The sequence below is a fragment of the Salmo trutta genome, chromosome 21, assembly GCF_901001165.1.
Source record: "Salmo trutta chromosome 21, fSalTru1.1, whole genome shotgun sequence".
NCBI lineage: Eukaryota > Metazoa > Chordata > Actinopteri > Salmoniformes > Salmonidae > Salmo > Salmo trutta.
In genome coordinates, this window is record NC_042977.1 from 6194062 (window position 1) to 6221516 (window position 27455).

The 27455-nt window shown below is 45.8% G+C and overlaps 1 pseudogene; it reads right to left on the reverse strand.

Moving 5' to 3' along the window:
- Positions 1-1217: 1217 nt before the first annotated feature.
- LOC115157705 (histamine N-methyltransferase-like) lies at positions 1218-15150 on the reverse strand (annotated as a pseudogene).
- Between the last annotated feature and the right edge of the window lie 12305 nt (positions 15151-27455).

The following is a 27455-nucleotide window of genomic DNA, read 5'->3' on the forward strand; positions in this document are numbered from 1 at the left end:
CACCTACCGGTCTGGAAGAGTATGATGACGGCAGAAAGGCCCGTCAGTCTATTGGTGGGCTCAATTCACTAATAAAGCCTTAGGACAGCACTCAGACAATCTGGCCCAACCAAATTATAACAAAAATAATGTAAATATCACCTATTGGAGAGAATCCAAAGCACATTTGAATGGTATTTGGTCTGCAGTAGTACTCTGTAACAGATGTATGATCACTGTGACTAATAGAAAACGGAGGAAAATACTGACTTGACTATGTACAGACTCAGTGAACACAGCCTGGCTGTAGATACCCTAGGTTCATTATGGTACTTATAACCTTGTAGAAACCGGGCGTCACAGGCAGACCTGGCTGCCCAGAGAGAACATGCAGGCTGTGTGCACTCTGCCCTGAGAGGGGTAGAAATAGAGCTGCATTTTCTCTTACACAGCAAGACAGAATAAGGAGAAGAAGAATTTGATGAGTGCTTACATTTCTTAAAATCAAATGCTAAGATTTTGAAAAAACGAAGATCCAATAATTGCTTTCTTGTTTCATTTGTTGTTTCTTTCTATGTAAATGTTTTTGGGGGGAGTTCCACCCGTCATATACTGCTATACTGGTAAATTTTGTGTAAGCTTGACTGTATATTCAAAAGTAATATTCTTTAGTACGCGTACAACATTGTAATAAGCAGTGGTGTAATCCATGTGCATCTTAAGTAGTAGAATGTTCTCACTTTTACTGTTAATATATGTGGAGAATCAGGAAAGAAGGGTAAGTTTAGCATTTTGCCCTATGTGGTTTAAGGCAATTTAACAATCCCAATTTCGTTCATGTTCACACTCCTAGTACAGTATAATGTTCTGTATTGTGCTGTACCCCACTGTACTTTACACTACTTAACTAAACTCTACGGCACTGCACTGTAATCTACTGTGCTCTTCTGTACTGAACTTTGCTGTCCAAATTTATGAAACATAGACGTCTCTGACTGGTTCAGATTTGGTCCGGTCTGGAACGACCAAATGTGGTATTTTTTTGGGTGCGGATCTCATTAGAATACTCAAGCTCTGCGCCTGCAGGCCTATATATCAAAACCATACAATAATAGCTTACAATGCAAGTAGCAGATTGATTAGAAACTATAATGCATTAACAATATATTGCATGCTTGGTCACCTATTCAAATACTGTATGTGTCGTGCAAACAATATATAAAACATAAAAGAGTAAGTACATGGACTACAAGTTTACTTTATACAGAGCACATCTGAACAAAGGTAAGACTGGTCATCGTTTGGTCCCCCTTCTCTTGATATCACTGAGACAGAATCAAAATCCACACTGGCTAAATGATTACGGCCAGTCAAATATTGATGAACTACTTCCACAGACTGATTAGCCAATTGTTAAGAGTGCATGAGACAAACATGCTGATATCGGCAGTCATTCAGTAGTATGGTGGATCATATCTTATCATAACTGATAGAGGTAATGATAAAACTGTGTACATTCTGGAGTGTATACAGGATACATTCATATATCATTTAGACAAGATGTCAATCAAAAAAGCAACTGTGTATCTTATGTCAGGTTCTGATGTTGTCGCTCAATTCATCATAGTTGCTACAGCATTTAAAGTTACTGTAAAGGGTTAACAACTAGTTACTGTAGAGGGTCAACGACCAGCACGCCCAGGGTGTTATTGAAGATAACCCTTCCCTCTACCTCTTTACTACAGTCCGGGTGTCTCAGCAGCTCCAGAGCTCTGCAGGAGCCGTGCTGCTGAAGTTCAACACCTCAGTCAGGAAGTCCAGCGGTAGCTCTCCTCTCTGGTCCCCCTCAGTGAAACACTCTGTGATATCAATCTGAGCAGGTAGCTCGTAGCTCTGGAAACTCACTGTCTTAGAGTCCAGGTAGGTTTTAATATCACCTGTAGTGACACAGTGACTGCTCTCTGTGTTACACAGCTGGGTTTTGAAGGTCCTCCAATGCTTCCCCCAGCCACTCTCACCTACAGAAAAAGTATAACAATATAACAGTTCACACAGTATTTTTGATTTTGTGTATCATGTGTATGCCAGGAATCCCTGTATTGTTGCCAGACAAACATTCCTATTAGACAAGTATGTATTCAAATCAATAAGTAAAATATAACAGAGCTCTGGCAGGCATGGGTTCTGATAAACCTATTTGACTCACCAGACACCAGAATGATGAGTAGTTTTCCTTTCTTGTCCAGAAGGCTCTGGTAGAATGACACTGTAGCACAAGGATCCTTCACCTAATACATCTGGATGGAACCCAGAGGAACTATCTGATTATTCTCATAAAAAAGACTGAATGTGATCTTAATAATGCAATACAAATGAATAGCAATAGCTATGTATGGTACATACAGTGCATTCGGAAAGTATTCAGACCCCTTGACTTGTTCCACATTTATTAAAAACCAAAAACATAAATACCTTATTTACATAAGTATTCAGACGCTTTGCTATGAGAGATCTGGTGCATCCTGATTCCATTGATCATCCTTGAGATGTTTCTACAACTTGATTGGAGTTCACCTGTGGTCAATTCAATTGATATGACATGATTTGGAAAGGCACACCCCTATCTATATAAGGTCCCACAGTTGACAGTGCATGTCAGAGCAAAAACCAAGCCATGAGGTTGAAGGAATTGTCCGTAGAGCTCCGAGACAGGATTGTGTAGAGGCACAGATCTGGGGAAGGGTACCAAAACATTTCTGCTGCATTGAAGGTCCCCAAGAACACAGTGGCCTCCATCATTCTTAAATGGAAGAAGTTTGGAACGATCAAGACTCTTCCTCGAGCTGGCCGCCCGGCCAAACTGAGCAATCAGGGGAGAAGGGCCTTGGTCAGGGAGAAAGATCACTCTGACAGAGCTCCAGAGTTCCTCTGTGGAGATGGGAGAACCTTCCAGAAGGACAAACATCTTTGCAGCACTCCACCAATCAGGTCTTTATGGTAGAGTGGCCAGATGGAAGCCACTCCTCAGTTAAAGGCATATGACAACTCACTTGGAGTTTGCCAAAAGGCACCTAAAGGACTCAGACCATGAGAAACAATATTCTCTGGTCTGATGAAACCAAGATTGAACTCTTTGGCCTGAATGCCAAAGAGTTCTCCATCTCACGTATGGAGAAAACCTGGCACCATCCCTACGGTGAAGCATGTTTTTCAGCGGCAGGGACTGGGAGACTAGTCAGGATTGAGGGAAAGATGAACAGAGCAAAGTACAGAGAGATCCTTGATGAAAACCTGCTCCAGAGCGCTCAGAACCTCAGACTAGGGTGAAGGTTCACCTTCCAACAGGACAACGACCCTAAACACACAGCCAAGACAATGCAGGAATGGCTTCGAGACAAGTCTCTGAATGTCCTTGAGTGGCCCAGCCAGAGCCCGGACTTGAACCCGATAGAATATCTCTGGAGAGACCTGAAAATAGCTGTGAAGCGACACACCCCATCCAACCTGACAGAACTTGAGAGGATCTGCAGAGATTAATGGGAGAAACTCCCCAAATACAGCTGTGCCAAGCTTGTAGAGTCATACCCAAGAAAACTCGAGGCTGCAGTCGCTGCCAAAGGTGCTTCAACAAAGTACTGAGTAAATGGTCTGAATACTTACGTAAATGGATATTTCCGTTTTTTAAATTCTAAAAAACAGTTTTTGCTTTGTCATTATGGTGTATAGTGTGTATATTGATGAGGGGGAAAAACAATTGAATTCATTTTAGAATAAGGCTGTAACGTAACAAAATGTGAAAAAAGTCAAGGGGTCTGAATACTTTCCAAATGGACTGTACTGCAGCACACACACCAGGCATCCACTACACAAATCCATGTGGTTAGTTCTAACCTGTATCATGTGTATGAAGTCCATCTTCTTGGTGTAGTTCTTCTCTCGCCAGTCCATCTCAAACTCAGTGGCAGTCATCTTATTCCAGGTGAATTTAATGTCATCTAGATTTGGTTTCTGGGACACCAAAACTACACAAGATGAAGATATACACTGAGTGTACAAACATTAAGAACACCTTCCTAATATTTAGATGCAGCTTTTGCCCTCAGAACAGCATCAATTAGTCAACATGGGCCACAAGGATGCTGGCCCATGTTGACTCCAATGCGGGGCGGCAGGTAGCCTAGTGGTTATAAAATCTAATTTTATTTGTTACATACACATGGTTAGCAGATGTTAATGCGAGTATAGCGAAATGCTTGTGCTTATAGTTCGACCATGCAGTAATATCTAACAAGTAATCTAACCTAACAATTTCACAACAACTCCCTTATACACACAAGTGTAAAGAAATTAATAAGAATATGTACATAAAAATATATGAATGAGTGATGGCCGAACAGCATAGGCAAGATGCAGTAGATGGTATAGAGTACAGTATATACATATATGAGTAATGTAGGGTATGTAAACATTATATAAAGTGGCATTGTTTAAAGTGGCTAGTGACACATTTATTACATCAATTTTTCCATTATTAAAGTGGCTAGAGTTGAGTCAGTATGTTGGCAGCAGCCACTCAATGTTAGTGATGGCTGTTTAACAGTCTGATGGCCTTGAGATAAAGCTGTTTTTCAGTCTCTCGGTCCCAGCTTTGATGCACCTGTACTGACCTCGCCTTCTGGATGATAGCGGGGTGAACAGGCAGTGGCTCGGGTGGTTGCTGTCCTTGATAATCTTTTTGGCCTTCCTGTGACATTGGGTGGTGTAGGTGTCCTGGACGGCAGGTAGTTTGCCCCCGGTGATGCGTTGTGCAGACCTCACTACCCTCTGGAGAGCCTTCCGGTTATGAGCAGAGCAGCTGCCGTACCAGGCGGTGATACAGCCCGACAGGATGCTCTCGATTGTGCATCTGTAAAGGATTGTGAGTGTTTTTGGTGACAAGCCGAATTTCTTCAGCCTCCTGAGGTTGAAGAGGCGCTGCTGCGCCTTCTTCACCACGCTGTCTGTGTGGGTGGACCATTTCAGTTTGTACGTGATGTGTACGCCGAGGAACTTAAAACTTTCCACCCTCTCCACTACTGTCCCGTCGATGTGGATAGGGGGCTGCTCCCTCTGCTGTTTCCTGAAGTCCACGATCATCTCCTTTGTTTTGTTGACATTGAGTGTGAGGTTGTTTTCCTGACACCACACTCCGAGGGCCCTCACCTCCTCCCTGTAGGCCGTCTCATTGTTGTTGGTAATCAAGCCTACCACTGTAGTGTCATCTGCAAACTTGATGATTGAGTTGGAGGCGTGCATGGCCACGCAGTCATGGGTGAACAGGGAGTACAGGAGAGGGCTGAAAACGTACCCTTGTGGGGCCCCAGTGTTGAGGATCAGCGGGGTGGAGATGTTGTTACCTACCCTCAGCACCTGGGGGCGGCCCGTCAGGAAGTCCAGGACTCAGTTGCACAGGGCGGGGTCGAGACCCAGGGTCTCGAGCTTAATGACGAGTTTGGAGGGTACTATGGTGTTAAATGCTGAGCTGTAGTCGATGAACAGCATTCTTACATAGGTATTCCTCTTGTCCAGATGGGTTAGGGCAGTGTGCAGTGTGATTGCGTCGTCTGTGGATCTATTGGGGCGGTAAGCAAATTGGAGTGGGTCTAGGGTGTCAGGTAGGGTGGAGGTGATATGGTCCTTGACTAGTCTCTCAAAGCACTTCATGATGACGGAAGTGAGTGCTACGGGGCGGTAGTCATTTAGCTCAGTTACCTTAGAGTGTTGGACTAGTAACCGAAAGGTTGCAAGATCGAATCCCCGAGCTGTCTCAATTGTCTCAAGGTGTGAAAATGATTATTTAATCTGCCTCCTCTCATTCATCTACACTGATTGAAGTGGATTTAACAAGTGAAGGGATCATTCATCTGGTCAGTCTATGTCATGGAAATGTTTTGTACACTCATGAAGTCAATCAACATAAAAAGTGACTAAGATTAAGTTGTTCGGATATTCCATTGAATGAAACATGTATTTCACAATCATACTGAAATTAAAAATATGCACTTATAGTTGTCTTAAACCTTTCCGTTGGAGTCTGCAGGCCCGTAATTGTAATAACGTTATACCCTTTTAATTGTGGTACTGGTAAACCCTTGCATTACAGTCTACTTTACCCTTATAGTTGTATTGTACTACTGTCTAACTCTAACCATAACCTTATAAAGGTGTAACTGTTGTGTAGAGGTCGACCGATTAATCGGAATGGCCAATTAATTAGGGCCGATTTCAAGTTTTCATAACAATCGGTAATCGTTTTTTTGGGCCACCGATTTGCCGATTTTTAAAAAATTAATTTTTGTATTATTATTTTTCTTTTACACCTTTATTTAACTAGGCAAGTCAGATTAAGAACACATTCTTATTTTCAATGACGGCCTAGGAACGGGGGTTAACTACCTTGTTCAGGGGGGATTCGTTTTTGCAACCTTCGGTTACTAGTCCAACGCTCTAACCACCTGCCTTACATTGCACTCCACGAGGAGCCTGCATGGCAGGCTAACTACCTGTTACGCGAGGGCAGCAAGAAGCCAAGGTAAGTTACTAGCTAGCATTAAACTTATCTTATAAAAAACGATCAATCTTAACATAATCACTAGTTAACTACACATGGTTGATGATATTACTAGCTTATCTAACGTGTCCTGCGTTGCATATAATCGATGCGGTGCCTGTTCATTTCTCATTGAATCACAGCCTACTTCGACAAACGGGTGTTGATTTAACAAGCGCATTTGCGAAAAAAGCACTGTCATTGCACCAATGTACCTAATCATAAACATCAATGCCTTTCTTTAAAATCAATACACAAGTATATATTTTTAAACCTGCATATTTAGTTAATATATTGCCTGCTAACATGAAATTGTGTCACATCTCTAGCGTTCATTGCACGCAGAGTCAGGGTATATGCAACAGTTTGGGCCGCCTCACTCGTTGCGAACTAATTTGCCAGAATTTTACGTAATTATGACATAACATTGAACATTTTACATTTTAGTCATTTAGCAGACGCTCTTATCCAGAGCGACTTACAGTAGTGAATGCATACATTTCATTTCATACATTTTTTTTTTTTCCTTTCTACTGGCCCCCCGTGGGAATCGAACCCACAACCCTGGCGTTGCAAACACCATGTTCTACCAACTGAGCTACAGGGAAGGCTAGGGAAGGTTGTCAATATAACATGAATATTTAGACTTAGCGATGCCACCTGTTAGATAACATACAGAACGGTTCCGTATTTCACTGAAAGAAAAAACTTTTGTTTTCGAGATGATAGTTTCTGGATTCGACCATATTAATGACCTAAGGCTCGTATTTCTGTGTATTTATTATATTATAATTAAGTCTATGATTTGATATTTGATAGAGCAGTCTGACTGAGCGGTGGTAGGCAGCAGCAGGCTCGTAAGCATTCATTCAAACAGCACCTTCGTTCGTTTTGCCAGGAACTCTTCTCTGTGCTTCAAGCATTGCGCTGTTTATGACTTCAAGCCGGGTGGGTATAATTTGTGGAACGTTCCAACAGGAATCTATTCCAAAAACTTTGTAAATAACAAGGTTGCCAAAAAACAACGCATACAAAGTTGTATAGCGGCAGAATAAGATACCGGGTAGGGAGTGGTCTATTTCATTGCGTTTTTCACTTGTCATGTTTATTCCGAAAAATGTTAAGAATAAGCTACGTGGTGAGTTGATGCCTATTCGGCAGCTAGTTAGCTAGGTTTGTATGCGTTGCTACTTTGTATGCATTGTTGGTTGGCAACCTTTTACTTTACGTTTTTTGGAACAGATTCCTGTTGGAACGTTCCACAAATTATACCCACCCCTTCAAGCCTATCAACTCCCAAGATTAGGCTGGTGTAACCGATGTGAAATGGCTAGCTAATTAGCGGGGTGCGGGCTAATAGCGTTTCAAACGTCACTCGCTCTGAGACTTGGTGTAGTTGTTCCCCTTGCTCTGCATGGGTAACGCTGCTTCGAGGGTGGCTGTTGTCGATGTGTTCCTGGTTCGGGCCCAGGTAGGAGCAAGGAGAGGGACGGAAGCTATACTGTTACACTGGCAATACTAAAGTGCCTATAAGAACATCCAATAGTCAAAGGTATATGAAATACAAATCGTATAGAGAGAAATAGTTCTATAATTCCTATAATAACTACAAACTAAAACTTGGGAATATTGAAGACTCATGTTAAAAGGAACCACCAGCTTTCAAATGTTCCCATGTTCTGAGCAAGGCACTTAACCGTTAGCTTCTTACATGGCACATATTGCACTTTTACTTTCTTCTCCAACACTTTGTTTTGCATTATTTAAACCAAATTGAACATGTTTCATTATTTATTTGAGGCTAAATTGATTTTATTTATGTATTATATTAAGTTCAAATAAGTGTTCATTCAGTATTGCTGTAATTGTCATTATTACAAACAAATAAACAATTGGCCGATTAATCGGTATCGGCTTTTTTGGTCCTCCAGTAATCGGTATCGGCGTTGAAAAATCATAATCGGTCGACCTCTACCACCAGTACTTCCCACTAAGGCAACGCACTGTCCGACTGATGCCAGGGTGACCAGAGGAGGGTGACGTGTGGGCCCAATAGATCAAACGGTCGCGGACAGCAGACAGAACGTACAGGCACCCAGCTGGACACTGGGGGGGGTGTGGGCTCTGTGCGTAACGCCCGCTCAATGTCCGCGTCCAGCTCCCACACCACCGGTGCCACCGGGCAAGAGGCCGGAAGTATGGGAGTGTGATCCATGGACCGCTCCTCTGTGTCATACATCCGGGACAGTGCGTCTGCCTTAGCATTCTGGGAACCTGGTCTGTAGGACAGAGTGAAAACAAAACGGGTAAAGAACATGGCCCACCTTGCCTGGTGAGGATTCAGTCTCCTCGCCGCCCGGATGTACTCCAGATTGCGGTGGTCAGTCCAGATGAGAAAAGGGTGTTTAGCCCCCTCAAGCCAATGTCTCCACGCCTTCAGAGCCTTGACAACAGCCAACAGCTCCCGGTCCCCCACATCATAGTTTTGCTCCGCCGGGCTGAGCTTCTTCGAAAAGAAAGCACAGGGGCGGAGCTTTGGTGGCGTGCCCTAGCGCTGAGAGAGCACGGCTCCTATCCCAGCCTCGGACGTATCCACCTCCACTATGAACGCCAAAGAGGGATCCGGATGGGCCTGCACGGGAGCCGAGGTAAACAGAGCCAGGCGGCCCAAACTGCTGCATATACCCTGACTCTGTTTGCAAGAGAAGTGACACATTTTCCCTAGTTAAAAGAAATTCATCTTAGCAGACAATATTAACTAAATATGCAGGTTAAAAAATATATACTTGTGTTTTGATTTTAAGAAAGACATTGATGTTTATGGTTAGGTACACGTTGGAGCAACGACAGTCCTTTTTCGCGAATGCGCACCCCATCGATTATATGCAACGCAGGACAGGCTAGATAAACTAGTAATATCATCAACCATGTGTAGTTGTCACGTCTTGGCCAGTATAAGGGTTAATTGGTATTGTAGTTTGGTCAGGGCGTGGCAGAGGGTATTTGTTTTATGGTATTCGGGGTGGTGTGTTTGTTGTAGGGGATTTGATTTGTGTATTCCGGGTTTTTTTGGGCACTGTTCCTTGTGATGTATGTCTATGATTGATCTAGCTGTTGTATGTCTATGTGTGGTTAATTGGGGTTGGGACTCTCAATTGAAGGCAGGTGTTGTCCATTTGCCTTTGATTGAGAGTCCCATATATTAGGGTGTGTTTGTATGTGTCTTTTGTGGGAGATTGTTTTTGCACTGCGTTAGTTTAGCCTGCAAAACTGTTTCGTGTCGTGAGTATCATTTATTGTTTTGTTTGTCAAGTGGATGCTTTACTCTTGTTTTTTGTCAGTAATAAAACATGAGCATCCACAATCCCGCTGCATTTTGGTCCGCCTTAAACCACGACAACCGTGACAGAATCTCCCACCAACAATGGACCAAGCAGCAGAGGAAGGAGCGAGGGAAATTTGGTGAGAACCGAGGAACGCGACTGGCGTTTAAACTGGAGAGGCACCCCCAAGATATTTTTTTGGGGGGGCACACGGACAGATCGACGGAGCCGAGGATGGAACCAGAGCTAGTCGGGGAAAAATGGGAGATGAGAGAAACAGAGACGATAAAGGAATTGATGGGAAAATTGGAGGAGAAAAGGATGAGAGAGCTACTGTGTTGGTGCATTAGGCACGACATTCGCCCTACAGAGCGTGTCCTAATGTTTTCACCTGTGTTAGCCTTTATTAATAGTCCTGAGAGGCGTGCTAGTTGGCTGGTGAGGATAATACCAGCACCACGCACCAGGCCTCCAGTTCGTCAGCCCAGTCCGACTCGTCCTGTTCCCGCTCACCGCACTAGCTCTGAGGCGCGTGTCCCAGGCGGATACCTCCAGTACCAGCGTCACGCACCAGGCTTCAAGTGCGTCAGCCCAGTCCGACTCGTCCTGTTCCCGCTCCCCGCACTAGCCTGGAGGTGTGTGTTCCCAGTCTGGTACGCCCAGTACCAGCACCACGCACAAGGCATCTAGTGCGTAAACCCAGCCACGCCAGTCTAAAGTCGCCAGGGCCGCCCGCCAGTCAACAGTCACCAGAGCCGCCCGCCAGTCATCAGTCGCCAGAGCCGCCCGCCAGTCATCAGTCGCCAGAGCCGCCCGCCAGTCATCAGTCGCCAGAGCCGCCCGCCAGTCATCAGTCGCCAGAGCCGCCCGCCAGTCAACAGTCTCCAGAGCCGCCCGCCAGTCAGGAGCCGCCAGAGCCGCCCGCCAGTCAGGAGCCGCCAGAGCCGCCCGCCAGTCAGGAGCCGCCAGAGCCGCCCGCCAGTCAGGAGCCGCCAGAGCCGCCCGCCAGTCAGGAGCCGCCAGAGCCGCCCGCCAGTCAGGAGCCGCCAGAGCCGCCCGCCAGTCAGGAGCCGCCAGAGCCGCCCGCCAGTCAGGAGCCGCCAGAGCCGCCGGCCAGACTGCCCCGAGCCGCCGGAGTGGCCAGACTGCCCCGAGCCGCCGGAGTGGCCAGACTGCCCCGAGCCGCCGGAGTGGCCAGACTGCCCCGAGCCGCCGGAGTGGCCAGACTGCCCCGAGCCGCCCGAGTGGCCAGACTGCCCCGAGCCGCCAGACTGCCCCGAGCCGCCAGACTGCCCCGAGCCGCCAGACTGCCCCGAGCCGCCAGACTGCCCCGAGCCGCCAGACTGCCCCGAGCCGCCAGAGCGCCCCGAGCCGCCAGAGCCGCCAGAGCGCCCCGAGCCGCCAGAGCCGCCAGAGCGCCCCGAGCCGCCAGAGCGGCCAGACTGCCCCGAGCTGCCAGACTGCCCCGAGCTGCCAGACTGCCCCGACTGCCTGGAACGGCCAGAACCGGAGTAACCTCCAGATATAGGTGGGTTGGGGAGGGGGGGTGTAGCACAGTGCCGTCGTTGACGGCAGCCACCCTCCCTTCCCTCCCTTCAGTAGGGGGGAATTTAAAAAAAATGTTTTATTAAGGTGCTTCCGGGGTTAGCACCTTTAAGGGGGGGGTACTGTCACGTCCTGGCCAGTATAAGGGTTAATTGGTATTGTAGTTTGGTCAGGGCGTGGCAGAGGGTATTTGTTTTATGGTATTCGGGGTGGTGTGTTTGTTGTAGGGGATTTTATTTGTGTATTCCGGGGTTTTTTGGGCACTGTTCCTTGTGATGTATGTCTATGATTGATCTAGCTGTTGTATGTCTATGTGTGGTTAATTGGGGTTGGGACTCTCAATTAAAGGCAGGTGTTGTCCATTTGCCTTTGATTGAGAGTCCCATATATTAGGGTGTGTTTGTGTGTCTTTTGTGGGAGATTGTTTTTGCACTGCGATAGTTTAGCCTGCAAAACTGTTTCGTGTCGTGCGTATCATTTATTGTTTTTTTGTCAAGTGGATGCTTTACTCTTGTTTTTTGTCAGTAATAAAACATGAGCGTCCACAATCCCGCTGCATTTTGGTCCGCCTTAACCCACGACAACCGTGACAGTAGTTAACTAGAAATTATGATTGATAAGATAAGTTTAATGCTAGCTAGCAACATACCTTGGCTTCTTACTGCATTCACATAAAAGGCAGGCTCCTCGTGGAGTGCAATGTAAAGCAGGTGGTTAGAGCGTTGGACTAGTTAACCGTAAGGTTGCAAGATTGAATCCCCAAGCTGACAAGGTAAAAATCTGTTATTCTGCCCCTGAACAAGGCAGTTAACCCACCGTTCCTAGGCCGTCATTGAAAATAAGAAGGTGTTCTTAACTGACTTGCCTAGTTAAAAAAAAATTATATATATATATATTTAAAATCGGCGGCCAAAAATACAGCTTACCGATTGTTATGAAATCTTGAAATCGGCCCTAATTAATCGACCATTCTGATTAATCAGTCGACCTCTAACTGGTGGTCCACCTTGGCCAAGGACGTGAGGGTTTATGTTTCCTCCTGCTCGGTGTGCGCCCAGTGCAAGGCTCCTAGGCACCTGCCCAGAGGGAAGTTACAAGCCCTACCAGTTCCACAACGGCTGTGGTCGCACCTGTCGGTGGACGTCCTGACGGATCTTCCTCCCTCACAGGGCAACACCACGATCCTGGTCATTGTGGATCGGTTTTCTAAGTCCTGCCGTCTCCTCCCTTTGCCCGGACTCCCTACGGCCCTACAGACTGTGGAGGCCCTGTTCACTAACGTTTTCCGGCACTACGGGGTGCCTGAGGACATAGTCTCTGATCGCGGTCCCCAGTTCACGTACAGGGTCTGGAGAGCGTTCATGGAACGTCTGGGGGTCTCGGTCAGCCTCACCTCAGGTTTTCACCCCGAGAGTAACGGGCAGGTGGAGAGTAAACCAGGATGTGGGTAGGTTTCTGCGGTCATATTGCCAGGACCGGCCAGGGGAGTGGGCGGCGTTCATCCCCTGGGCAGAGATGGCCCAAAACTCACTCCGCCACTCCTCCACTAACCTCTCTCCCTTCCAGTGCGTACTGGGGTATCAGCCGGTTCTGGCACCTTGGCATCAGAGCCAGATCGAAGCTCCTGCGGTGGACGAATGGTTTAAGCGCTCGGAGGAGACCTGGGACGCCGCCCATGTGCACCTCACGGCAACGGGCCGTGAGGCGGCAGAAGGCGAGCGCCGACCGCCACCGCAGTGAGGCGGGGGACCGGGTCTGGCTCTCGACCCGAAACCTGCCCCTCCGCCTGCCCTGCCGGAAGCTGGGTCCACGGTTTGTGGGGCCATTCAAAGTCCTGAGGAGACTGAACGAGGTATGCTTCAGGTTACAGCTTCCCCCAGATTACCGTATTAATCCCTCGTTCCATGTGTCTCTCCTCAGGCCGGTGGTGGCTGGTCCACTACAGGAGTCTGAGGTGCGAGAGGTTCCTCCGCCCCCTCTGGACATCGAGGGGGCCCGGCGTATGCTGTTCGAGCCATCCTGGACTCGAGGCGTCGGGCGAGGGGCCTCCAGTACCTCGTGGAGTGGGAGGGGTACGGTCCGGAGGAGAGATGCTGGGTGCCGGTGGAGGACGTCTTGGACCCTTCGTTGCTGCGGCAGTTCCACCGTCTCAATCCGGATCGCCCTGCGCCTCGTCCTCCGGGTCATATCCAAGGTCGGTGTCGGCGCGCTGCTGGAGCCGTGCGTCAAGGGGGGGGGGGGGTACTGTCACGACTTCCACCGAAGTCGGTCCCTTTCCTTGTTCGGGCGGAGTTCGGCGGTCGACGTCACTGGCCTTCTAGCCATCGCCGATCCACTTTTCATTTTCCATTTGTTTTGTCTTTGTCTTACACAGCTGGTTTCAATTCCCCAATTACTTGTTCATTATTTAACCTTCTGTTCCCCTATGTTTTTTTGGTGAGTAATTGTTTATTGTATTGCGGTCCGTATTTTGTGGCCTTGTATTTTTACAACGTGTATTGTGATATTATTGAGTAAAATTGCTTTCATGACTCATATCTGCTGTCCTGCGCCTGACTCATCTCACCAGCTATACAAAGACACTTTACATGGGCAAATAAGACAATGAAACATGGAAGATATGCAACCTTGGTTAACGCAGCAAACAAGCTGGTAAGCTTTATTATGTTTTCCTCTAAAAAGATTTCTGCATTTCTAGCTTAGGGAAATGATAGGCCCTATGCACTTATTTGTTGTCTCATTGTTGTTGTCTCATTTAAGACTGTAAATCTAAATGTCATTATTTGACTGATATTTGTTGTGTTTCTGGAAGTTATTTTGTCATTAATGATTCCAGGTACATAGGTTGCACAAGGCAGGAGTGTACCCCCTGCTACTCCTCAGCAAAAGGAAGGATAACATTTTGTCGTCAACTGCACTGTGTCAGACCTCAATGGCAGCAATCCAAAGGTTGTATGAGGCAATTGTGAAAGGTATTTGGACAGAAATATATATGTTTGTCTACCTTAAGACCCTATCCCTCAACCACCACATCCGTCAGACTGTAAAAAACAAATTATTCCACTTACGCAAATTCACCAAAGTCAGCCCCTCCCTCTCCTGTCCTGCTGGCTGAAACTCTCATCCATGCTTTCTTCTTCTCCCGAATAGACTATTGCAACTCACTACTCCCCGGCACTAACACAAACTCCCTCGATAAGCTCCAAATGGTTCAAAACTCAGCAGCCCATCTTCTAACCCACTAAATCATCCTGGCAGCATATCACCCCCGTCCTCTGTGAACTCCACTGTCTCCCTGTCTCCCACCGCATTAATTACAAGATCCTTCTGACCTAAAAAGCTCTCCACCACCTTGCTACCCCTGACCTCTCTGACCTTCTTCTCTCCTACCAGCCCTCATGCTCTCTCCGCTCAACCACAGTTGGCCACCTTGTCATCCCCAGGTCCAAGGTCCAGAGTTTCAGTGACAGGGCCTTCTCCAGGGTTGCTCCTAGGCTCTGGAACTCCCTCCCCCCAGCCATCCGTGACTCGGAGTCCATCATCATCTTTCAGTCCCGCCTAAAAACCCACCTCTTCACCATGGCCTACCCTTACCTCCCCCTCCACCATTCCCACACACACCTCTTCTGTTTCACACACTCGCACACACACTCACACATACGCGCAACACCTGCTCGCTCACTCACCTGCTGTCTCACTCACATACTCACACATCACACCCTTTCCTTGAGCCCTTCCTACCTCTATTTAGCCCCGTTTATACCTGGTTCTAACATGCATTATATGTCCTGATCTTGTCCACAGTCTGATTGTTCCCACATTTTCAGACAGGTGTAAACGATTAAAAGAAGCATTGTGATCAGATTTTCCTGACCACGTCTGGAGTTGACAGTGAAACCATTAAAATCATCCTGCCTCCTAAAATCATTGACAGGTGGCACCATTGACTTATGGAATATATATGTGTCTTGAAATAAATAAATAAGTATTATTTTGAAAGAATATCTGTCAAAGATTAGCATACAAGGCGGGACCAGTAAATCTGTTCACAATGCGGACACAGTGGACTGACAAGACCATGTGTAGACGCACTTCTAAAAATGTGGGCACAATCAGAATGTGGACAAGATCAGGACAAAGGATGCATGATTTGCGCCAAAGTATTTTGTTTCATGTTTTTCTTCCTTTTGTTTAGTCTGCTGTTATTTAGTTAGATTATTTATTGTTTGTTTGTCACAATGGGTGGCCTGAGGAATCAGGAGAGGTGGAGTCAGGCGCAGGAGACAGATGATTCCGGGAATACACTTTTAATAAATATTCTCACGGAAAGAATGACAAAAGAACGGAGTGCAGGGTGTGCTAAATAAAAGGCACCACCCTCTTACGAACGATAACCAGGGACGCAGCCCAAAACAATACTTCGTAATCCCAAGAGGGGAAAAACACTGATCCTCATAAACAACATACAACCCAGACAACAAACAATCCCCCACAAACCTAACTAGCTAGCCTAAATACCCTTCCCCACTAACAACTAATACAAAACAGGTGCGTAACTAACCTAGGCCTAACTAACAGAACGTGAAACATAAATCAGTGGCAGCTAGTAGGCCGGCGACGACGACCGCCAAGCGCCGCCCGGGCGAGGAGGGGCGCCACCTTCCGTAGGTGTCGTGACATTGTTAGTTTCTACAGTTGTAAAGCTATGTATGTTTCATGTATAATTATTGTTATTATTAAAGTAGAGGAGTTAGTTCAGGCAAGCAACATTTCAACATATTCTTTTCACATATCCAGTGTAGAAGTTTATTTATAAATTGGGTGGTTCCAGCCCGTAATGCTGATTGTCTGAAAGCCTTGGTATTATCAGACCGTATGACAAAACATTTATTTTTACTGCTCTAATTACGTTGGTAACCAGTTTATAATAGCAATAAGGCACCTTGGGGGTTTGTGGTATATGGCCAATATACCACAGCTAAGGGCTGTATCCAGGCACTCCGCATTGCGTCATGCATAAGAACAGCCCTTAGCTGTGGTATATTGCTATATACCACACCTCCTCGGGCCTTATTGCTTAAATATACATGCTCACCTCTGCCAATGGAAACTGTTGCCCATTTCCTTAATATGTTCTATTTCGCAGTGGAAATCAACACCCATGCCCCCACACTACAACCCTCCTCCTGTTGCTGCCCAAGAACTGTCTGATACAGTTGCTCCCCAGGAGACCAGCTATACCCTCATCCCCAACCAGGTTAAACCCCCGATATCTCCCACCACCCAGGAGACCAGCTACACCCCCATCCTTAAACAGGTTAAACCCCCAATATCCCCCACCACCCAGGAGACCAGCTCCACCCCCATCCTTAAACAGTTTATACCCCCAATATCCCCCACCACCCGGGAGATCAGTTACACCCCCATCCTCACCCAGGTTGAACCCCCGATATCTCCCACCACCCAGGAGACCAGCTACACCCCCATCCTTAAACAGGTTAAACCCCCAATATTCCCCACCACCCGGGAGACCAGCTACATCCTCATCCTCACCCAGGTTGAACCCCCGATATCTCCCACCACCCAGGAGACCAGCTACACCCCCATCCTTAAACAGGTTAAACCCCCGATTTCCCCCACCACCCGGGAGAGCAGCTACACCCTCATCCTCAACCAGGTTGAACCCCCGATATCCTCAACCAGGTTGAACCCCCGATATCCCCCACCACCCAGGAGACCAGCTACACCCCCATCCTCAACCAGGTTGAACCCCCGATATCCCCCACCACCCAGGAGACCAGCTACACCCCCATCCTCAACCAGGTTGAACCCCCGATATCCCCCACCACCCAGGAGACCAGCTACACCCCCATCCTCAACCAGGTTGAACCCCCGATATCCCCCACCACCCGGGAGACCAGCTACACCCCCATCCTCAACCAGGTTGAACCCCCGATATCCCCCACCACCCGGGAGACCAGCTACACCCCCATCCTCACCCAGGTTGAACCCCCGATACCCCCCACCACCCGGGAGAGTGTGCTTTGTTATTGTTTTAACTACCGATTACAGATTTAATAAAAATACAATAAATTAATTACAAGGCCACTGAATAACAAGGAATTGTAAAGATTAATATAATCAATCGCTCATCAATACCTGATTCTTCCTCCTCAGTGACTGGCCCAAAATGTTACACTAGTCTGGCTCTCGATGTACTGGCCCTTGGAGCTGAAATAAATGATAATAAAAGGGTTTTTAATTCAAAAGATTTGCTGGAGTTCTGACTCTCCTTTCGTTAAATATGTATTTTCATCAGAGACAGACAACAGTTAGAGACAGAGAAAGGTGGGATCAGACCTGCATGTAATGTATTATGTGCTGTGGGTAGATAGTACTAGACAGGCCTATGGCACGGCAACAAACGTTTGATTTGCTATGATACAGTATGTTTGAAAGGAAAAAGTCACATCAGGGACCAATAAAATTAAACACCTAGACGGGATGAAATTTACCAAGAGAAGTGGATGTAGTTGCCTTCCTGGTTTGAGGAACAATCTGTCCTCTCTCATCCCTTTGTCTCCATCTGAACCTAATCCCTGGAGGCTTGTTTGTCTTTTTCTTCTTATTTTCCTAAAAAGTGCATTTCAAATATCACGGCTGGCCCACTAATAAAGGTCTCCCACAAGCATGGCTGGCCCACTAATAAAGGTCTCCCACAAGCATGGCTGGCCCACTAATAAAGGTCTCCCACAAGCACGGCTGGCCCACTAATAAAGGTCTCCCACAAGCACGGCTGGCCCACTAATAAAGGTCTCCCACAAGCACGGCTGGCCCACTAATAAAGGTCTCCCACAAGCATGGCTGGCCCACTAATAAAGGTCTCCCACAAGCATGGCTGGCCCACTAATAAAGGTCTCCCACAAGCACGGCTGGCCCACTAATAAAGGTCTCCCACAAGCACGGCTGGCCCACTAATAAAGGTCTCCCACAAGCACGGCTGGCCCACTAATAAAGGTCTCCCACAAGCATGGCTGGCCCACTAATAAAGGTCTCCCACAAGCATGGCTGGCCCACTAATAAAGGTCTCCCACAAGCATGGCTGGCCCACTAATAAAAGTCTCCCACAAGCATGGCTGGCCCACTAATAAAAGTCTCCCACAAGCATGGCTTGCTTGTGCACATATGGAGCACAAGCAATAATTTTATTTTCACGTAAGGTGAAGTGATTTGTCAGCTGAGGAAAGGCACCTGCAGTAGACCCATGTTCTGGCTCACTCACACAGCTAACATGTGTAGAAGTTCACAAGGATCCTAACAAGTGCACCCTTGTGCCTAATGCTCAATGGGCAATATCATTGATGCCCGTGTTCAGGTCATATCACAGAGTCTACGTTTAAATTCACATTTGTGCCATGTGGGGTCTACTTTGACAAACAAAAAGCAATGATAAATCATAACGCTGTGGTGCTGGGGTTGTGTTGGGAATATTTGTGCACGTATGGGAGGGGTTACATTACCTGTTCTGGGTTGAGCTCCTCAGCCAGCCTTTTTGCCTCATTAATGGCCTTGTCCAGTTGGGCTTGTGGGTCCTCTTGGTTGAGCTCCTCAGCCAGCCTTTTTGCCTCATTAATGGCCTCGTCCAGTTGGGCTTGTGGGTCCTCTTGGTTGAGCTCCTCAGCAAGGCATTCTACCTTTTTAATAGCCTCATACAGTTGGTCTTGGGGGTCCTCAGAGGCCATACCATCTCAAAAGAAACATAAAGAGACAACTTCCAATCCTAACAGATTCCTTCACATTGTAACCTCCCGTCTATGAGAAAAGCTGCATGTCATTGATAGCATGTGTTTTACTATGTCCTGCACGTAACTAAAGGTCTTCATCCTCTTCCACACACAGACTGACTTATCTACAAATCACTTTGCATAACAAATACATATTTATTATTATTACTTGCACATCAGTCAGTATGTCACCATTTACCAACAATGCACTATTAGTCTGTCACTTTCTTTTTCATGTTGTTCTATGACGTGTGCAACTCCAGTCCATAAAGGCTACAGTGTCTACAGGTTTCGATCAATTTAGATCATTGACTAGTTAGGACCTCCTCTCACCTGATTGTCTGTCTTATCAGGATTTCATGTCCCTCCTAGGGTCCCTCTCTCCTTCTTCCAAGGAGATGTCACAAGATGAATACAGATTGAGTGGCAATGTGTATTTCTTTGAAGATGCAAAGAGGAAAAAGGGGAATATATAGCCTAATCTATAGGTGGCTAAAATAATAAGTGAGAATGATATCCAAATATATGCAAGTAATGCAACAAAAATATCCACACATTCTATGTTGTGTATGCAACTTTCTTTATTCACCTTACTTACGTAACCTTCCTTACTGGTTTAACACGTTTTTTAAACCAAACACTTTAGCAAACACGAAAACAAATGTGTATGTTTTCTGTATTTCTGACAAGGGACGAACTGGCGACCTACCTGTTATCTGTCCAGGGTCCAGACATCTGGTGTGGGCGAAAAATCTATAAATAAATGTCACATGACCGGATGAGGTAACCATTCATGTTCTTCTTGTAACTTGCCGGTAGGCTAGAAGCTTTCCGGTGTTTTGCTGCTCGTCACAGGTCGACGCAGGTATTGCACTTGATTTATCGTTCACTTGATTTATCGTTCTCATAACCGTAGGTGCAGCCAAGTTGAAATCGAAAGTTTTCTAGCTATTTCGCACTGACGGTAATTTGAACACAATAAAGTTTCTAGTGAAAAGGTGCTTACACTCAGAGCCATGTATTTACACTCAGCCAGCTCATAGTACAATTCCACCCTAGCCTTTGTACGGGTTAACGTTTTGTTCATTTTGGTTGGCCAACAAAATTTACATTTACAATGACAACATACATTTCCCAAAAATACGGAAGAAAAAATAATGTTTTGGTATTGATGGACAATGGCAAGCCTGCTATTGTATTTTCAGTTACATTCTGGTCAATAAAAATGGTTTACACGTTTGTTTTTTGTGAGAAATACAACAGAATAAAACACCATTAGCCATCATGCATTGCTTACATTCATTCTATACTGAAAAGTCTGTTCAGAAAAATCGATAACAGTACATATAGGCATACAACCACGATGTTTTAATAGGGAATAAATAAAGACAAAATATCTATATATTCATAACGTAAAATAAATAAATAATGAAATACAGGCTATCGCGTCTATTGTTGTTGCAAAGGCTTGTGTCGCCTACTGGATCAATTCGTGTCTTTTCGCACGAATTAAGTAGCACATAAATTCGTGTATTTTCGAACGAATTGAACCACACAAAAATGCATGAAATCTGCTGAAATACATTTTGTACATACATGCGCGAATTGAATGTGAGGTTGGGCTGAACCCGGATGACGATTAGCCAATTGTGCGCCGCCCTATGGGTCTCCCATATAGAGCTGTGAAGTGAAGACCATGAGCTCTGACGTCAGATATTGCGTGTTACTGTAGAGTTACTTCGTTCCAATTTAAGCACCTATCAGTGTCCTAATCTGCCATTTTCAACCCGTACGAATGTAAAGGGTTAACTCTAAAATCTGTAAAGGGTTACATTTATCCTATAGATCTACACAACCTACTCCACATTTTTTAAGTGAAAAAAATGTTTTTAATTTTTTTTCCAAATTACTAAGAAATACAAATAGAGGTTGTATTGATTGAGTATGTCTTCACACCACAGAGTTAATACTTGGTGGAAGCACCTTTGACAGCCATTACAGCTGTGAATACTTTTTATAAGATTCTAACAACCTTGCACAATTCTGAAAGAAATACATTTTTATAGAAAGTTAGCAAAAATAGATAAGATCTTGCTACCATGGAAAGGAACTACCTGTCTATTTGAAGAAAAAAATCACTTTGATTAACTCTTTAGTCATATCCTAGTTTAACTACAGTGCCTTCAGAAAATATCCCCTTGACTTATTCCACATTGTGTTTGGTTACAGCCTTATTCTAAAATGTATTAAAAGGTTTTTCCCCTCATCAATCTAAACACAATACCCCATAATGACAAAGCAAAAACATGTTTTTAGAAATGTTTGCTAATATATTAAAAATCAAAAAATGAAATATAACATTTACATGAGTATTCAGACCCTTTACTCAGTACTTTGTTGAAGCTCCTTTGACAGCAATTACAGCCTTGAGTCTTCTTGGGTATGACACTACAAGCTTGGCACACCTGTATCTGGGGAGTTTCTCCCTATCACGGAGGCTCTCTGCACTGCCAAAGCTGAATCGCTCCCTTTCTCATCCTCCTAAATCTATATTCAGAACCCTTGACTTTTTCAACAATTTGTTAGGTTACAGCATTATTCTAAAATTGATTAAATAGTTTTCCCCCCTCATCAATATACACACAATACCCCATAATAACAAAGCAAAAACAGGTTGTTAGGATTTTTTGCTAATTTTAAAAGTATTCAGACCCTTTATTCTGTACTTTGTTGAAGCACCTATGGCAGCAACTACAGCCTCGAGTCTTGTTGGGTATGACGCTATAAGCTTGGCACGCCTGTATTTCTCCCATTCTTCTCTGCATATCCTCTCAAGCTCTGCACAGCTATTTTCAGGTCTATCAGGTTTAAGTCCAGGCTCTGGCTGGGCTACTCAAGGACATTCAGAGACTTGTCCCGAAGCCACTCTTGTCTTGGCTGTGTGCTTAGGGTTGTTGTTCTGTTGGAAGGTGAACCTTCGACCCCAGTCTGAGAGCTCTGGAGCAGGTTTTCATCAAGGATCTTTCTGTACTCTGTTCATCTTTGCCTCAATCCTGACTAGTCTCCCAGTCACTGCCGCTGAAACACATCCCAACAGCATGATTCTACCACCATCATGCTTCACCGTAGGGATGGTGCCAGGTTTCGTCCAGACGTGACGCTTGGCATTCAGGCCAAAGAGTTCAATCTTGGTTCCATCAGACCAGAGAATCTTCTCTTCGTCTGAGAGTCTTTAGGTACCTTTTAGCAAACTCCAAACAGGCTGTTATGTGCCTTTTACTGAGGAGTGGCTTCTGTCTGGCCTGATTGGTGGAGTGCTGAAGAGATGGTTGTCCTTCTGGAAGGTTATCCCATCTCCACAGAGGAACTCTAGAGCTCTGTCAGAGTGACCATTGGGTTCTTGGTCACCTCCCTGACCAAGGCCCTTCTCCCCCGATTGCTCACTTAGTCCGGGCGGCCAGCTCTAGAAAGAGTCTTGGTGGTTCCCAACGTCACTGTGTTCTTGGGGACCTTCAATGCTGCAGAAATGTTTTGGTACCCTTCCCCAGATCTGTGCCTCAACACAATCCTGTCTCGGAGCTCTATGGACAATTCCTTTGACATTGCTTGGTTTTTGCTCTGATATGCACTGTCAACTGTGGGACCTTATATAAACAGGTGTGCGCCAAATCATGTTCAATCAATTGAATTTACCACAGGTGGACTCCAAGTTGTAGAAACCTCTCAAGGATGATCAAGCTCAACGGCGACAAGACTGAGCTGCTCTTCCTCCTGGAGAAGTCCTGCCCACTCAAAGACCTCTCCATCACAGTTGACAACTCCACAGTGTGGCCCTCCCACAGTGCAAAGAACCTTGGCATGACCCTGGACAACACCCTGTCGTTCTCTGCAAACATCAAAACTGTGACTCGCTCCTGCAGGTTCATGCTGTACAACATCCGAAGAGCACGACCCTACCTCACACAGGAAGCGGTGCAGGTCCTAATCCATCTGCACTACTGCAACTCACTGTTGGCTGGGCTCCCCGCTTGTGCCATCAAACCCCTGCCTTCAAACTCTCCCGAAAGGGGGAGTAGCAGTGGTCAAGTGTTTTCCAGCGTGAGTACTGTGTTGATAGAACTTCGGTAGTGTTTTCCTCAAATTTGCTTTGTTAAAATCCCCATCTACAATAAATGTGGCCTCAGGATATGTGGTTTCCAGTTTGCATAAAGTCCAGTGTAGTTCCTTGAGGGCCGTCGTGGTATCGGCTTGAGGGGAAATATACATGGCTGTAACTATATCCGAAGAGAATTCTCTTGGGAGGTAATACGGTCGGCATTTGATTGTGAGGTATTCTAGGTCGGGTGAACAAAAGGACTTGAGTTTCTGTACGTTATCACAATCACACCATGAGTAGTTAATCATGAATCATGCACCTCCGCCTTTCTTCTTCCCGGAGAGTTCTTTATTCCTGTCTGTGCGATGTACTAAGAACCTAACTGGCTGTATGGACGGGGACAGTATATCCGGAGAGAACCATGATTCCGTGAAACAGTATGTTACAGTCCCTGATGTCTCTCTGGAAGGAGATTCTCGCCCTGAGCTCGTCTACTATATTGTCCAGAGACTGAACATTAGCGAGTAATATACTTGGATGTGGTGGATGGTTTGCACGCCTCCTGAGTCGGAATAGAAGTCAACTCTGAAAACCTTTTCTCCACTGGCGGCGTCTTTCCGGCTGTATGTAATAACACAAAAAACGTTCGGGACTAATAACATAAGAAATAACACACAAAAAAACTAAATACAGCAAAGTTGCTTAGGAGCTAGAAGCAGAGCTACCATGTCTGTTGGCGCCATCTTCCGACCATGGTGCTTACCTACAGAACAGCAAGAGGAACTCCCCTCCCTACTTTTAGGCTATGTCATAGGCTATGCCATTGTCCAGGCCCTGTGTGTCCACAGGCACTCTCATTTGTTGACTTCTGCAACCGTGAAAGCCTTGGGTTCATGTATGTTAACATCAGAAGCCTCCTCCCTAAGTTTGCTTTATTCACTGCTTTAGCACACTCTGCCAACCCTAATGTCCTAGCCGTGTCTGAACCCTGGCTTAGGAAGGCCACCAAAAATTCTGAAATTTCCTCCCCAATTACATTTTCTGTCAAGACAGAACTGCTAAAGGGGGCAGAATTGCAATCTACTGTAGAGATAGCCTGCAGAGTTCTGTCATACTATCAAGGTCTATGCCCAAACAGTTCGAGCTTCTACTTTTAAAGATCCATCTCTCCAGAAATAAGTCCCTCACTGTTGCCACTTGTTATACACCCCCCTCAGCTCTCAGCTGTGCCCTGGACACCATATGTGAATTGATTGCCCCCATCTATCGTCAGAGTTTGTACTGCTTGGTGACCTAAATTGGGATATGCTCTTCAAAAGGGGGGACACTCTAGATCCAAACTGTTACAGACCTATATCCATTCTGCCCTGCCTTTCTAAAGTCTTCGAAAGCCAAGTGAACAAAATTTAGAATCCCACCGTACCTTCTCCGCTATGCAATCTGGTTTCCAAGCTGGTCACGGGTGCACCTCAGCCACGCTCAAGGTCCTAAACGATATCATAACCGCCATCGATAAAAGACAGTACTGTGCAGCCGTCTTCATCGACCTAGCCAAGGTTTTCAACTCTGTCAGTCACTGTATTCTTATCGGCAGACTCAACAGTCTTGTATTCTCTAATGACTGCCTCGCCTGGTTCACTAACTACTTCTCAGATAGAGTTCAGTGTGTCAAATCAGAGGGCCTGTTGTCCGGACCTCTGGCAGTCTCTATGGGGGTGCCACAGGGTTCAATTCTCAGGCCGACTCTTTTCTCTGTATATATCAATGATGTCGCTCTTGCTGCGGATGATTATTTGATCCACCTCTACGCAGAAGACACCATTCTGTATACATCTGGCCCTTCTTTGTAGAAAAGGTTCTACAGCTGCAACATCGAGAGCATCCTGTCCGGTTGCATCACTGCCTGGTACGGCAATTGCTCGGCCTCCGACCGCAACGCACTTCAGAGGGTAGTGCGTACGGCCCAGTACATCACTGGGGCAAAGCTGCCTGCCATCCAGGACCTCTACACCAGGCGGTGTCAGAGGAAGGCCCTGAAAATTGTCAAAGACCCCAGCCACCCCAGTCATAGACTGTTCTCTCTACTACCGCATGGCAAGCGGTACCGGAGTGCCAAGTCTAGGACAAAAAGGCTTCTCAACAGTTTTTACCCCCAAACCATAAGACTCCTGAACAGGTAACCAAATGGTTACCCGGACTATTTGCATTGTGTGCCCCCACCCCTCTTTTTACGCTGCTGCTACTCTCTGTTTATCATATATGCATAGTCACTTTAACTATACATTCATGTACATACTACCTCAATTGGCCCGACCAACCAGTGCTCCCGCACATTGGCTAACCGGGCTATCTGCATTGTGTCCCACCACCCGCCAACCCCTCTTTTTACGCTACTGCTACTCTCTGTTCATCATATATGCATAGTCACTTTAACCATACCCACATGTACATACTACCTCAATAAGCCTGACTAACCGGAGTCTGTATATAGCCTTGCTACTCTTATTTTCAAATGTCTTTTTACTGTTGTTTTATTTCTTTACTTACCTACACACACACACATTTTTCCGCACTATTGGTTAGAGCCTGTAAGTAAGCATTTCACTGTAAGGTCTATATACCTGTTGTATTTGGAGCACGTGACAAATAAACTTTGATTTGAATAGCACTCACATAGGTGTTCCTTTTGTCCAGGTGGGAAAGGGCAGTGTGGAGTGCAATAGAGATTGCATCATCTGTGGATCTATTAGGGCGGTACGCAAATTGGAGTGGGTCTAGGGTTTCTGGGATAATGGTGATGTGAGCCATGACCAGCCTTTCAAAGCAATACATGTCTATGTAGCGTGGTTCGTTCTGCATTGTGTACTTTTAAATAGGACACTGCCACAACTGGAGATCTGCTTGTTGCATAATTTTTTTTTTGCCCTGCACACGAAGAGACAACACACAATATTTTAGCCCTTGGCGCAGTCACAGCTTTCAGGCACCTCGCTAGCCGAAGGTCAGGCAAAAAAAAGAGAGCGCCAAAAAGAAATAACAGGTGCTGCGTGCACACATTCAGTGCACAACAGCACACCATACAATACAAGTAAAATGACATAACATAATTCTGACAAAATAAAAAGACACCTGCACACGAAGAGACAACATACAATATTTTAGCCCTTGGCGCAGTCACAGCTCTCAGGCATGTGCACATGGAAACTTACTCAAACACTGTCCCAAGTGCTCACAAGTTACAATAGGTACCTTAGTTATCGAGCTAGATATGAAAAAGTGTTTGAACACCAAAAAATAACATTAGCTATGCAGCTGTAATTAAAAAAAAAAAAACACTGAATTATTATCAACATCCCCTTGACCTGGCCTATTTGAATTGGTCCTTGTGAGCAACTTGATGCATAATCTAGGGGAACAACATCACACTGCTACATCTACAAACGTGAGTGCTATGGGTCGGTAGTCATTTAGGCAGGTTACCTTAGTGTTCTTGGGCACAGGCACTATGGTGGTCTGCTTGAAACATGTTGGTATTACAGACTCAAACAGGGAGAGGTTGAAAATGTCAGTGAAGACACTTGCCAGTTGGTCAGTGCATGCTCGCAGTACACATCCTGGTAATCAGTCTGGCCCCGCGGCTTTAGTGAATGTTGACCTTTTTAAAGGTCTTAATCACATCAGCTGCGGACAGCGTGATCAGTCTTCCGGAACAGCTTGTGCCCCCATGCATGTTTGTGTTATTTGCCTCGAAGCGAGCATAGAAGTAGTTTAGCTCGTCTGGTAGGCTTGTGTCACTGGGCAGCTCTCAGCTATGCTTCCCTTTGTAGTCTAATGGTTTGCAAGCCCTGCCACATCCGACGAGTGTCAGAGCCGGTGTAGTACCATCTAGTTAACTGTTAACCAATTTTGAACTAGCTATCACGGTAGCTTACATGTCCATGTTGACGTCGCTGGACTACAGATATCAAATTATTTGTAGTTGTCGTAAACTAGCTGAATGCCAATGAGACAATGATTTTTACCTGCTACAGTTGTCAATCATGCAATTATGACCCAAATGCAAACACTTGTAGAAAACACTTCTTGTTTCTGCCTTCAAAATAAAAGCGCCTATACACAATGAGCTCCAAAGGCTAAAA